General features: G+C 41.4%; 1 pseudogene; it reads right to left on the bottom strand.

Moving 5' to 3' along the window:
* Positions 1-942: 942 nt before the first annotated feature.
* Positions 943-1,042, bottom strand: LOC112065541 (uncharacterized; annotated as a pseudogene).
* Positions 1,043-10,673: the final 9,631 nt, after the last annotated feature.

The following is a 10,673-nucleotide window of genomic DNA, read 5'->3' as shown; positions in this document are numbered from 1 at the left end:
GGCTTTTCAGTGCTTCCAGCACCTCCTAACTAGTTCCCGTATGAATTCCCTCTACTAAAAAGGCTGGTGCAGTCTCTCTGGTCCTTGCTGGTCCCTGATTGATGAACACACAATGATAATACATCAGTTTCTCTCCCCACAACTTATTTCAGTCTTCATAAAACTATTCAGGCTGGGATTATCCAAATTGATGTTAACAAAGCCTTCTATTTAAAAATTACAGGGAAAAGTAATTTTAAAAGAGGCAGTAAATGAAGATAAAAGCTGAAATAAATACATTGTAAAACATAAAGCTGTAGAATGATAAATGAGTTCAAATATTGGTTTTTTTGATAAGACTACTAAAATAAACAAACCTCTGTCAAATATAATTGTGGGAACATTTTTAATTAGAAATGAGAAAGGAGATAGGACAAAATACAGAAAATAGATTTTTTTCTCCAAATCCAAAGAGAATGTTATGCACACTTGTAGGCTAATAAACTGAAATCTTCAATGAAATGAATAATTTCTAGAAAGATATAGATTACTAAAAATAACTCAAGAAATATAAATCTAAACAGAATAATAACCGAGGAAGAAATTGAAGAAATAATTTGATAACAACTAAGAAAAAAATGCAGTTTGTCCCCATGTTTCCACCAGAACAATTTTCATACTTTTAAGAAACAGATGATTTCAATGTTGTATAAAATATCCAGAGCGCAAAAAGAGATAAGAGTACGTTTCTGTCCATTAGGCAAGCATGATCTTCTTCCTAAAATCTGATAATGATAAAATACACAAAAAGAAAATTACAGGCACATATCACAAGTGAATATGGATAGGAAAAGCTTAAATAAGATCCTCACTCTAAAAAGAAACTTGTTTTACTGTAACTCTTTAGTTGGTTTTTCTTTTTCTCTGGTAACAGCTTCATTGAGATATAATTCTTATGCCATAAAAAATATAAAACACTTTATGAATTTATCCTTGCACAGGGGCCAGACTAATCTTCTCTATGCCGTTCCAATTTTAGCATATGTGCTGCTAAAGCGAGCACAAGAGATGATAACTTCATAAGTTAAGTTGAAATAAATTATGAAGGATGGTCAGTTTGCACATTATAGAAATAAATAACCATTGGACAAAACTAATATAACTCAAATCAAAGGGAAAATATCATCTGGAGAAAACATTCATAGCAAATATAACAAAGGGTTCATGTCTATGTTATGTAAAGAATTTATACATATTGATACCAAAACATTAAGTCCCCAACATGTAAACTAGCAAAAAACTAGAGAAGGCAATTCATAAAAACAGAAATACTACTAGTAAACAAGCACCTGGGAAAACATCCAACTTCTCCTGTAATCAAAGAAATGCCCCCTCAAATAATGTGGTAGCATATCACACTCACTACGTTAGAGGAACTTGAGAAACTATCCAGTATTACAACACTGCGGTAAAACCAGTCCCCACACATGCCATATAAATTGATATCAACTCTTGGTGATACATATCAGGAACCATCTTAAAAGTCCATAATATCCCTTTATCCTAAGGATATTTTAAAGAATAAAAATTAAAGCTACATGAGATGTTCATTGCAATGTCACTTTAACAGCCAAAATAAATAAATGAAAGACCACCTAAATCCAACAACAGGAAGATTATTAATGAAAGGTTAAAAATTACTGTTTAGGGCTTCCCTGGTGGCACAGCAGTTAAGAATCTGCCTGCCAATGCAGGGGACACGGGTTTGAGTCCTGGGCCGGGAAGATCCCACATGCCGTGGAGCAGCTAAGCCCATGCACCACGACTACTGAGCCTGCACTTTAGAGCCCATGAGCCTCATCTACTGAAACCCGCACTCCTAGAGCCCGTGCTCCTCAACGAGAAGCCACCGCGATGAGACGCCCGAGCGCCACAATGAAGAGGAGCCCCCGCTCACCGCAACTAGAGAAAGCCCGCGCGCAGCAACGAAGACCCAACGCAGGCAAAAATAAATAAATAAATACATTTATTTATTTTAAAAATTAAAATTAAAATTACTGTTTAGAACTATAATAAAAACTACAGTTTATCAAGCACCCTCATATACACGACTCCTTTCAGTCCTCAAGGGTCCCAGGAGGTGGGAAGGAATCACACTAACCGAGACTCAGAAAAATTAAGTGATTTGCACAAGTGACTCTCAAACACCTGCTACCAAATTCCAGGCTCTCTCAATGTTAAAGTGGGTGGTTGTGAATATCTGCCCTGAGCCTCAGTTTCCTCATCCAGCAAATAAGGCTAATAAGAATACCTAAAGAGTAGTTAAGAGAATCCAATGAAGCTCTTAAATGGCTGTGAACTCTTAGCACAGGGTATGGTACACAGTAGCACTCAGTAAATTTTAAGAATAATGATAATACAAAGTTGTATCAATTCAATACGATTACAGCAATGTAAATATGTCTGCAAGCAGATGAGGACCAGAAAGAGGAAGGAATAATGAAAATGCATGCTGCAAAAGCAGGGCAAGAGCAAAAGAATCACTTTTCTTTTTGGAATTATTTTGGTTTTAGTACAATAAGTAGAAATCTGGAGGGAAACAGAATATACAAAAATCTCCTAAAAAGGAATTGGCATCTTTGGAGGAGCCGCATATTAAATCTGGGGTCACTGCCTCTAGGACACTTGAAATAATAAACTCAGCATATGTGCCCCCTGGAGACGTCACATGGTGTGGGGAACTGGCCAGAGGATGGCGCTGTTTCACTTGCCCAAGGGACCAAGGAGGCATTTATTGGCCCCAATAATATATTAGTGCTAGTTGTTCGGTCTTCCTCAAAGATTAATTCTTTTTTTTTTTTTTTCTTTTTTTCCTTCTTAAAATTGAGACTCAGAAGCATCTCAAACAAATCTCCATGTAGTTGGGAAATAGACCCAAGTCCACTCCTGATGAATAGCAACATTCCAGAAGAGATGCTTTGCAGTGAGGAAGGTCATCTGCAGGACCAAGGAGAATGTCGTTACTTCTCCCTTTGGTCATGTGACTAGAAGCTACCTACCATCAGTGTTCAGCAAAGACTTAGCTAGTGTTAGCCCCCCAGGTTTTTAACCTACAAACTGGGAACAATTCAAACCACCAAAGAGATAGTTTTCAGAGCAATGAGGGAAAAAGCTAGAGGTGTCCCTTGGCTTTTCCTCCCAAAAGTCAGCAAGGCCTGAAAATCTCTACTACAAAGGCATAGGTAGAAAGTAACTCCACTCTCAGCGCCTACACTGCGACAGGCTTGTAAAGGACAGGTAGGAATTGGTGTAGCTGTGGTATAGAAATGAAGTCGATTTAGGCTGTGGTCTTGAGCTTGAATCATCAGCAACTGCCTACATGAGTCAGAACTTATGCAGTTGGTATATGAGCTCCAATAAAGGAAGTGACAGTTCAGCAAAGGATATAAATTCAGAAGAGAAATGTCAGGGGATGACACAGAACCCAGCATGACCAGAGGCTGAATCACACAGAGCTCAGACTCAGGTCCAAACAACACTCCCCTACTTGGGATGTCAAATAGGCATCTCAAATTTAATATGTCAAACACCAAGCTCCAAGTCTTTGCCCTCACCTGCTCTGCCCACAGCCTTCCCATCTCAGGTAACAGCAATGCCATCCTTCCAAGCCCTCAGCTGGAGTCTCGTTAACTCCTCTTTTTCTCTCACATCTCATATCCAATCCATCAGAAAATCCCATGGGCTCTATCTTCAAGATACACCCAAATCCCTCCTCTTCGCATCACCTCCACTACCACCCCCGCTGCAATCCAAACCACCATCACCTCTTGCTGGTCTTCTCGTTATAGCCTCTTAACTGGTCTCCCCACTTCCACCTTTGCCCACCATTCACTTTCTTCTCAACACAGCAGCCAGAGGGATCCTCTTAAAATCAACGTAGGAGGACACCTTAAAAAAACGAACCCATTAAAGAGCTAATAAATTGGTTTTCATCACAATTAAGGCGACTCTCCAGAAAAGTACTACAACATGAATGAACCTTGCTAAGTGAAATAAGCCAGTCACACAAAGACAAATACTGCATTATTCCACTGCTATGAGATACCTAGGGTAGTCAAAATCATAGTCAGAAAACAGAATGGTGGTTGCCAGTGTCTGGTGGGGGAGGGAGAATGGGGAGTTTTTGTGTAATGGGTATAGAGTTTTCGTTTTGCAAGGTGATACTGGTCACACGACAATGTGAATAGTCTTAACACTAATGAACTATACACTTAAAAATGGCTAAGATGGTAAATTTTATGTTATGTGTATTATACCATAATTAAAAATTTTTTAATTCTCAAATTGCACATTTTAAATATGTATAGTTTACTGTTTGTCACTTTTACCTCAATAAAGCTGTTTTTTAAATTTTTTAATTACATTTTTTAAAACTAAGTAGGATCATATCCCTCCTCTGCTCCATGCCTTCCATGGGCTTCCCATCTCATTAAGAGAAAAAGCCAAAGTTCTCGGAATGACGTACGAGAACCTACACAATCTGGCTCTGAAACCAGCGTGCCCTCATTCCCATTTCTCTCCCATTCACCCCACTCCAGCTACACCGGACTCCTTGCTGTTTCTCAAACACACCAGGTGCACTCCGGGGGCACTGACATGTCCTGTCTGCTTTGCCTGGAAAGCTTTCCCCCCAGGTAACTTTGTGGCTCACCTCCTTACCTCTTCCAAATCTTTACACAAATGTCACCCTCTTAGAGGGGCCTTTCCTGACATGGTATTTAAAACCGAAATGCTTCCCCACCCCGAGTCCCCATCCCCCTTCTCTGCTTTATTTTTCTACATGGCACTTATCACGGTCTAATATACCACATTTTTCTTATTTATTTTGTCTGTTTCTAACCACTAGAATTAAACCAGAAATACAGGAATCATATTGTTTTGTTCACTAATTATACCCCCAGCAACTGGCGCAGTGCCTGGCACATAGCAGGTGCTTGAAAAATATCTGTTGAATAAATGGATGAGTAAATGAAGAAATGAATGAGGGAACATTTATCTGACCTTGACAAACAAGTGTAAGGATCCTTTTTGAAGATACCCCAACCCAGTCTCTACAGCTGGATATCTGTCAAGCTTTTCCAACCCTCATGAAAGTACTCTGACACGATGCCATCAGCATTCCCTTTCTATATTATCAGTGGAGGCTCAAGATCACATGGGCCACAAACGGCAGAGCCAGCATTTAAACCAAGAATTCGTCATCAGCTACCAAGTCCCACCATGCCACCCTGAGTACCTAAACTTTTTTCAACTTTCATATCCTTTCATTTCATTCATAATGGCATTGCTGACAGATCTTAGTTGAGCAGTTAACCCTCGTGCCATAAATTTCTATTTGTCACACCCAAAACTCAATATATTAGAAGGCTACCCTTCTGGTTTTTAAAATGGAAACTGATGACATTGTATGCAGGAGCATAGGAGCTGCAAACCCACACCCGAATCTCTCCATCTACCTGGAGGCAAAAATAGAAAAGTCAGAAGCTCTCAGAGCTGCCGGCCCTCCCCGCTGGAGATATTATACCACCATTCCAGGCCCAGGTACTCCCCACACTCAGGAGGTCCAGGGTTTGGTTTAGCAGCTGGGGCGTACAAAGAAAGAGGTGCAGCTGGAGCCACCCATGAGAGGACAGCACTCTCCCCCTCACCCCTCAAGGTGGCCTGACATCTCCGAGCATCCAGAAAAGAACACAAATAGACAGGTTTTTATGAGGGCTGTAACCCAATTGACAAAGGCGAGCTCTCTCAGCCTGGAAATGTCCCTGCTCTGAACCAGTTGCCTTGCCAACAAGCCACATGTTTCTACTCTGCAGAATCCAATTTCTGAGCAATGTGACAGTGACAGGTCCAGAGACATGATACAATTCCAAGGTGCCTTTGAACACCTGCTGAATAGCTAAGAACAATGTGGATCCCTGGATGTACTTAGCAACATGGGAGGTAAACTAGGCAAAGGCAGGTCGTGCCCAGTTTATGCAACAGCCCCCCACTTACTCCACCCCATCCAGGCATTTTGCAAACTACAGGTAACATGTAGCCATGTCCTTTATCGCCACCATCACTATAATCTTTGTAAATACTTGCATGGGACTCACTCTTTAAACGTACTGTTATTTAATGGTCATGACAACCCTATGAGGTAGGTATTATTAGTATCCCATTTCAGATGAGAATTTGAATAATTGATAATTATTTGAAAAATTGATAATCTACCCTAATTCACACAGCCAGAGACACGTAGAGAGCCAGGATTTGAAGGTGGACAGTCTGCCTCCAGCATCCATCCCCTAAACACTTTGCTATACTATCAATCTCCAATATCCCTAAATGATAAAACCAAGAGATTGTTCTAGTTATCACTACTGCATAACAAAGCACCCCGAACTTCATAAAGTAAAATACCCATCTTATTATGCTCATGGACAGTGTGGGTCAGGAATTTGGACAGGACACAGTGGGGGTACCTTGCCTCTGTCCACCAAGTCTATCTGGGGTATCAGCTAAAAAGATTTGAAGCTGAGAGTGACTCAACAGCTGGGGATCAGTATCATCTGATGGCACCTTCATACCTGGCAGGTGATGCTTGAGATCCACTGGGACCTCAGATGGGTCTGTCAGCACCTACCTGTGGTCTCTCCATGTGGCCTGGGCTTCCTGTCAGCATGGTGGCTGGGCTCCAAAGCAAGTGTCCCAAGACGCAGAAAATAGAGCTGTCAGCTTCTTCTTTTTTTTTTTTTTTAACAAGTAGGTTGTTTGTTTGGGGTTTTTTGGTTTTGTTTTTTTTTTTCTCTTTACAATTTTTTATTTTTTGACCGCATCACGCAGCATGTGGAATCTTAGTTCCCCAACCAGGGATTGCACCTGCACCCCCTGCACCGGCAGCATGGATTCTTAACCACTGGGCCACCAGGGAAGTCCCCAGCTGTCAGCTTCTTAAGGCTAAGACCCAAAAACTGGCACAGTGTCATTTCCACCATATTCTATTGGTTAGGAAGTCACGAAGTCCACATTCAAGGGGAGGGGACACAGACTCCAGCTCTCAAAGAATCTTGGAGTCATTTGTTTAAACCACCAATGAGACCATTTAGTCCAACCCCTTCAAGTTCTAGCTGAACAGCTGAAGCTCAGAGAAGTTAAATGATTTGTCCAAGATCATATAAGTGTTAGTGGCAGACAGAACCCAAGTGCCTCTGTGCCCTGTCTCATATTCTATGCCACTGCTTCTCACTTGGCTGCACCTTGGAGTTGCCTAAGGGACTTTTAAAAGTGCTGATGCCTGGGACATCCCTGGCAGTCCAGTGGTTAAGACTCCGCTCTTCCAATGCAGGGGGGCACAGGTTCGATCCCTGGTGGGGAAACTAGGATCCCACAAGCTGCATGATCAATTAATTAATTAATTTATTTATTTAATTAAAATGCTGGTGCCTGGGTCTCATCTGCAGAGATCCTAATTTGTTTGGAGTGCGACCTGTTTGGAGGGCATGGAAATTTGTAAAATCTCCCCAGGGTCTGTAATGTGCAGCAGTGTGAGAGCCATGCTCTGTGCAATTCCCCACGATGGTTCCATGCAGGCGACACAGGCCACTGTTTCACTGTGGCTCAGCATTCGCAGAGGTCCTAGCCTGCCATGGGGACAAGCCCCACTAGGAACAGATTTCTGACACCTTCCTCTGGATCACAGACTCCATCATGAACCATTCTCCTTTCAGAGATCTCTCCTCAGCTCCTTCCCCTCCCCACCTCCCAGGTGCCCCTCAGAAGCCAGACTCCTTTCACACTCAACTCCTCAGCTATGAGTCAAGTCCACCTCTTGGCCACCACCTGCTAACTCCAGGAATTCAGTTATACCTTTGGGACCCCTCAAGAGAAGAGACCCAAAGGCCAGGTCGTCCTGTTCAATCCACCTTGCCCCCTGGATGATCACTAAGCCCATATTTGGAGCCCCCTCCAGCTCCGAATATGTCTTCCTTCCCCCTACTGGGTCATACAGCACTGGTGTAAGAGTGCTGTCTAAATCATGCTTTAAAAGGTTGATTCTGTGAAACCACTGGTCAATTTGCTGGGAAACTAAAACTATCAACTTGGTTATTTTACTGAAATAATTGGTCAGTTGCATCATATGTCATGCATTATAACAAACTGGCCAGAAGCATTGGCCTAAACAAGTATTTTCAGTGTTTCTCCTCGGATTTAAATTCTCATGAGGCTGGATTTAAAAAAAAAAAACAAAAACATACCAGTGGAGAAGCAGCCTTTCTGATATTGCTATTCTACTGGATTTACTGATTTATATTAGGTCAGGAGAAGATCTCCTGAGAATAATTTTATAAAATATATTTACTCTTCACTTTACACAAAGATGAACCTTTCTAAACTTCCCAGGCAATTCTTTTTTGTAAATTGAACTCTGCTGTAAATGTTCCAAAGAAGAGGTATTTAAAGGAACGCTTTATCAAGGATCATTATACTACTTTCTCCAATTTTGTGTTTGCTTGAAAATTTCCATAATAAGATTAAAAAGGAAGGAAGGGAGAGAGGAAGGGAGAGTGGGGGTGAGTGGGGAGGGAGGGAGGAGAGCTGGTCACCCTCAGGGGATTCTATGGTAAAGTGAAAAATCTCTGTGTAAGGTAATGTAAATAATACCCTCCCTGCCCAAAACAACAACAACAACAACAAAAAAACCCAAACCTGCATTATTATTTCTGTGTGCGTATGTATATGTGTGTGTTTTCAAGCTGTATATATGTGTATGTCAACACATATAAGACATACATATGATTTTTAGCATATATATGATATATATCATATACATTTTATAAATTCTAACTTCTCTAGTCTAAAAATCTAAAATAATTATTCTTATAAAGCGTTCATCTCCATCAGTCTTCATTTCTCTCTCTCTCTATTTAGGTCTCACTGCTGGGCAAGTGAGAGGCTCACATCCAGCTTGGCTTACAAGAATCCCATCTGCTTTATACATGCATATATGCTATAAGACATAGTTGCTCTTTGGGTGGACAGAGCAACGTCCATGCAGCCTGCAATCACTTCTTCCACGTGCCCTTTCATCTGCCTTGGTTTTCCTCTATAAATTCTTAGTCCCATTCCAGTCCACGATAGAGTTCGTCAATTCTTCCTCAGTGCCCCATTCACTGACATAAACTCTGAAAGGCACTGCTTTGCAGATCAAAGGGCTTACGAGGTGCTCACCTAAGGTGGATTCCAAGGGATTGAACAGACAACAAAGGGACGCCAATAAGAGCCCGAAGACCTGTGGGTCCTCGCAGCCCCAGGAGAAGGAGCCTGCGCAGTGCCAGAAACTAGGGCAAGGCAACGCCTTGAGAACGTCCTGAAGAGCCAAGGTGGATTCTCACTCCTACTGTTGTATTTTTATTTCCATCTTTCTCTCTGCACACATAGCCTGGCAGGCACTTAAATGCCCAGTCATCAAAATTAAACAGCGGATGACATGATTCCCTAACTCCTGACTTAGGTTACCCCGACAGAATTCTTTCCATCAAGAACATGAGCTAAAAGACCCAGAGGTGATGCTGAATCCTTGGTCCCTAAACATATTTTCCTCAGAATACACTTCAGTCAAAGAGAATCCAGTCCTCTTCCACTCCTTGTAGACCATTCAAAGGAGAAACTGCTAAGGATAATTCCCAAACGGGAGAGCTGTGCCATGTGAACCTGACACAGTATCTTAGTCTTTTTTCAAATTTCTCCTTTCCACCAGATGTATCATGACTGGTATCACCACATCCCTTCACCCATTCTTAAGTATTAAAATAAGGAAATTTTTAAAAAATCAGTCAACAAATGTCCATAAAATAATTTCCAGCAAAATCTTTCCAGCAGAAAAAGATGTAACTATAAATGTTGAAGTTATAAGCCATGGAATGGTCATTTTTATATATAAATACATAACAATATATTCCATGAAGGGTAGAGACCAGCCATTGGCTGATATATTAAAAGCCAGTGTTTAAGCTGATAAAAATTATATGAGGGGTTGACCAATGTCTAAGTTAACAAAAATTATAGAAAATACTAACTGGGATGGTTTTCTTCAAAATGGAAACAGTGTTGAAATTCTCAGTTCTTTCTTTCCAAACTCTTTATTTATTACTCTCCCAAGAGGAAACCTTTGAATGAACGCCTCCTATCAGCCTGTGGCAAATTGTACTGTCTAAAAATTGCCTCCGTAACACTGCTTATCTCACATGCACTTTGTACAATGTGATTTCTACACCCCTCTCAGAGATGTGGGGATGTGGTTTCTCTTCCTGAATCTGGGAGGGCTTGTGATTGGAGTAAGTGATGTATTGCAACTTCCAAGGCTAGGTCAAAAGATACAACTTCCAAGGCTAGGTCAAAAGATGTGGCTCTCTTGATATGCTTAATCTGAAATGGAGTCCCCATGCTGTGGGGAAGCCCAGGCCACACGCAGAGGCCACATGTAGTTGTTCCAGTCAACAGCAATAACCACCACACAGACATGTCCTGAGGGAGCCTTTGAGGTGACTCCAGCCCCAGCTGAAACCATATGGGAGACCCTGAGCAAGAACCATCTAGCTGAGCCCAGTCAACCTCCAGAACCATGAGAGATAATAATAAAATAGTTATTGTCA

This window comes from Physeter macrocephalus, chromosome 14, assembly GCF_002837175.3.
Source record: "Physeter macrocephalus isolate SW-GA chromosome 14, ASM283717v5, whole genome shotgun sequence".
NCBI classification, from domain to species: domain Eukaryota; kingdom Metazoa; phylum Chordata; class Mammalia; order Artiodactyla; family Physeteridae; genus Physeter; species Physeter macrocephalus.
Note: the sequence above shows the minus strand (reverse complement) of the source record. Positions and strands in the feature narration are given on the sequence as shown.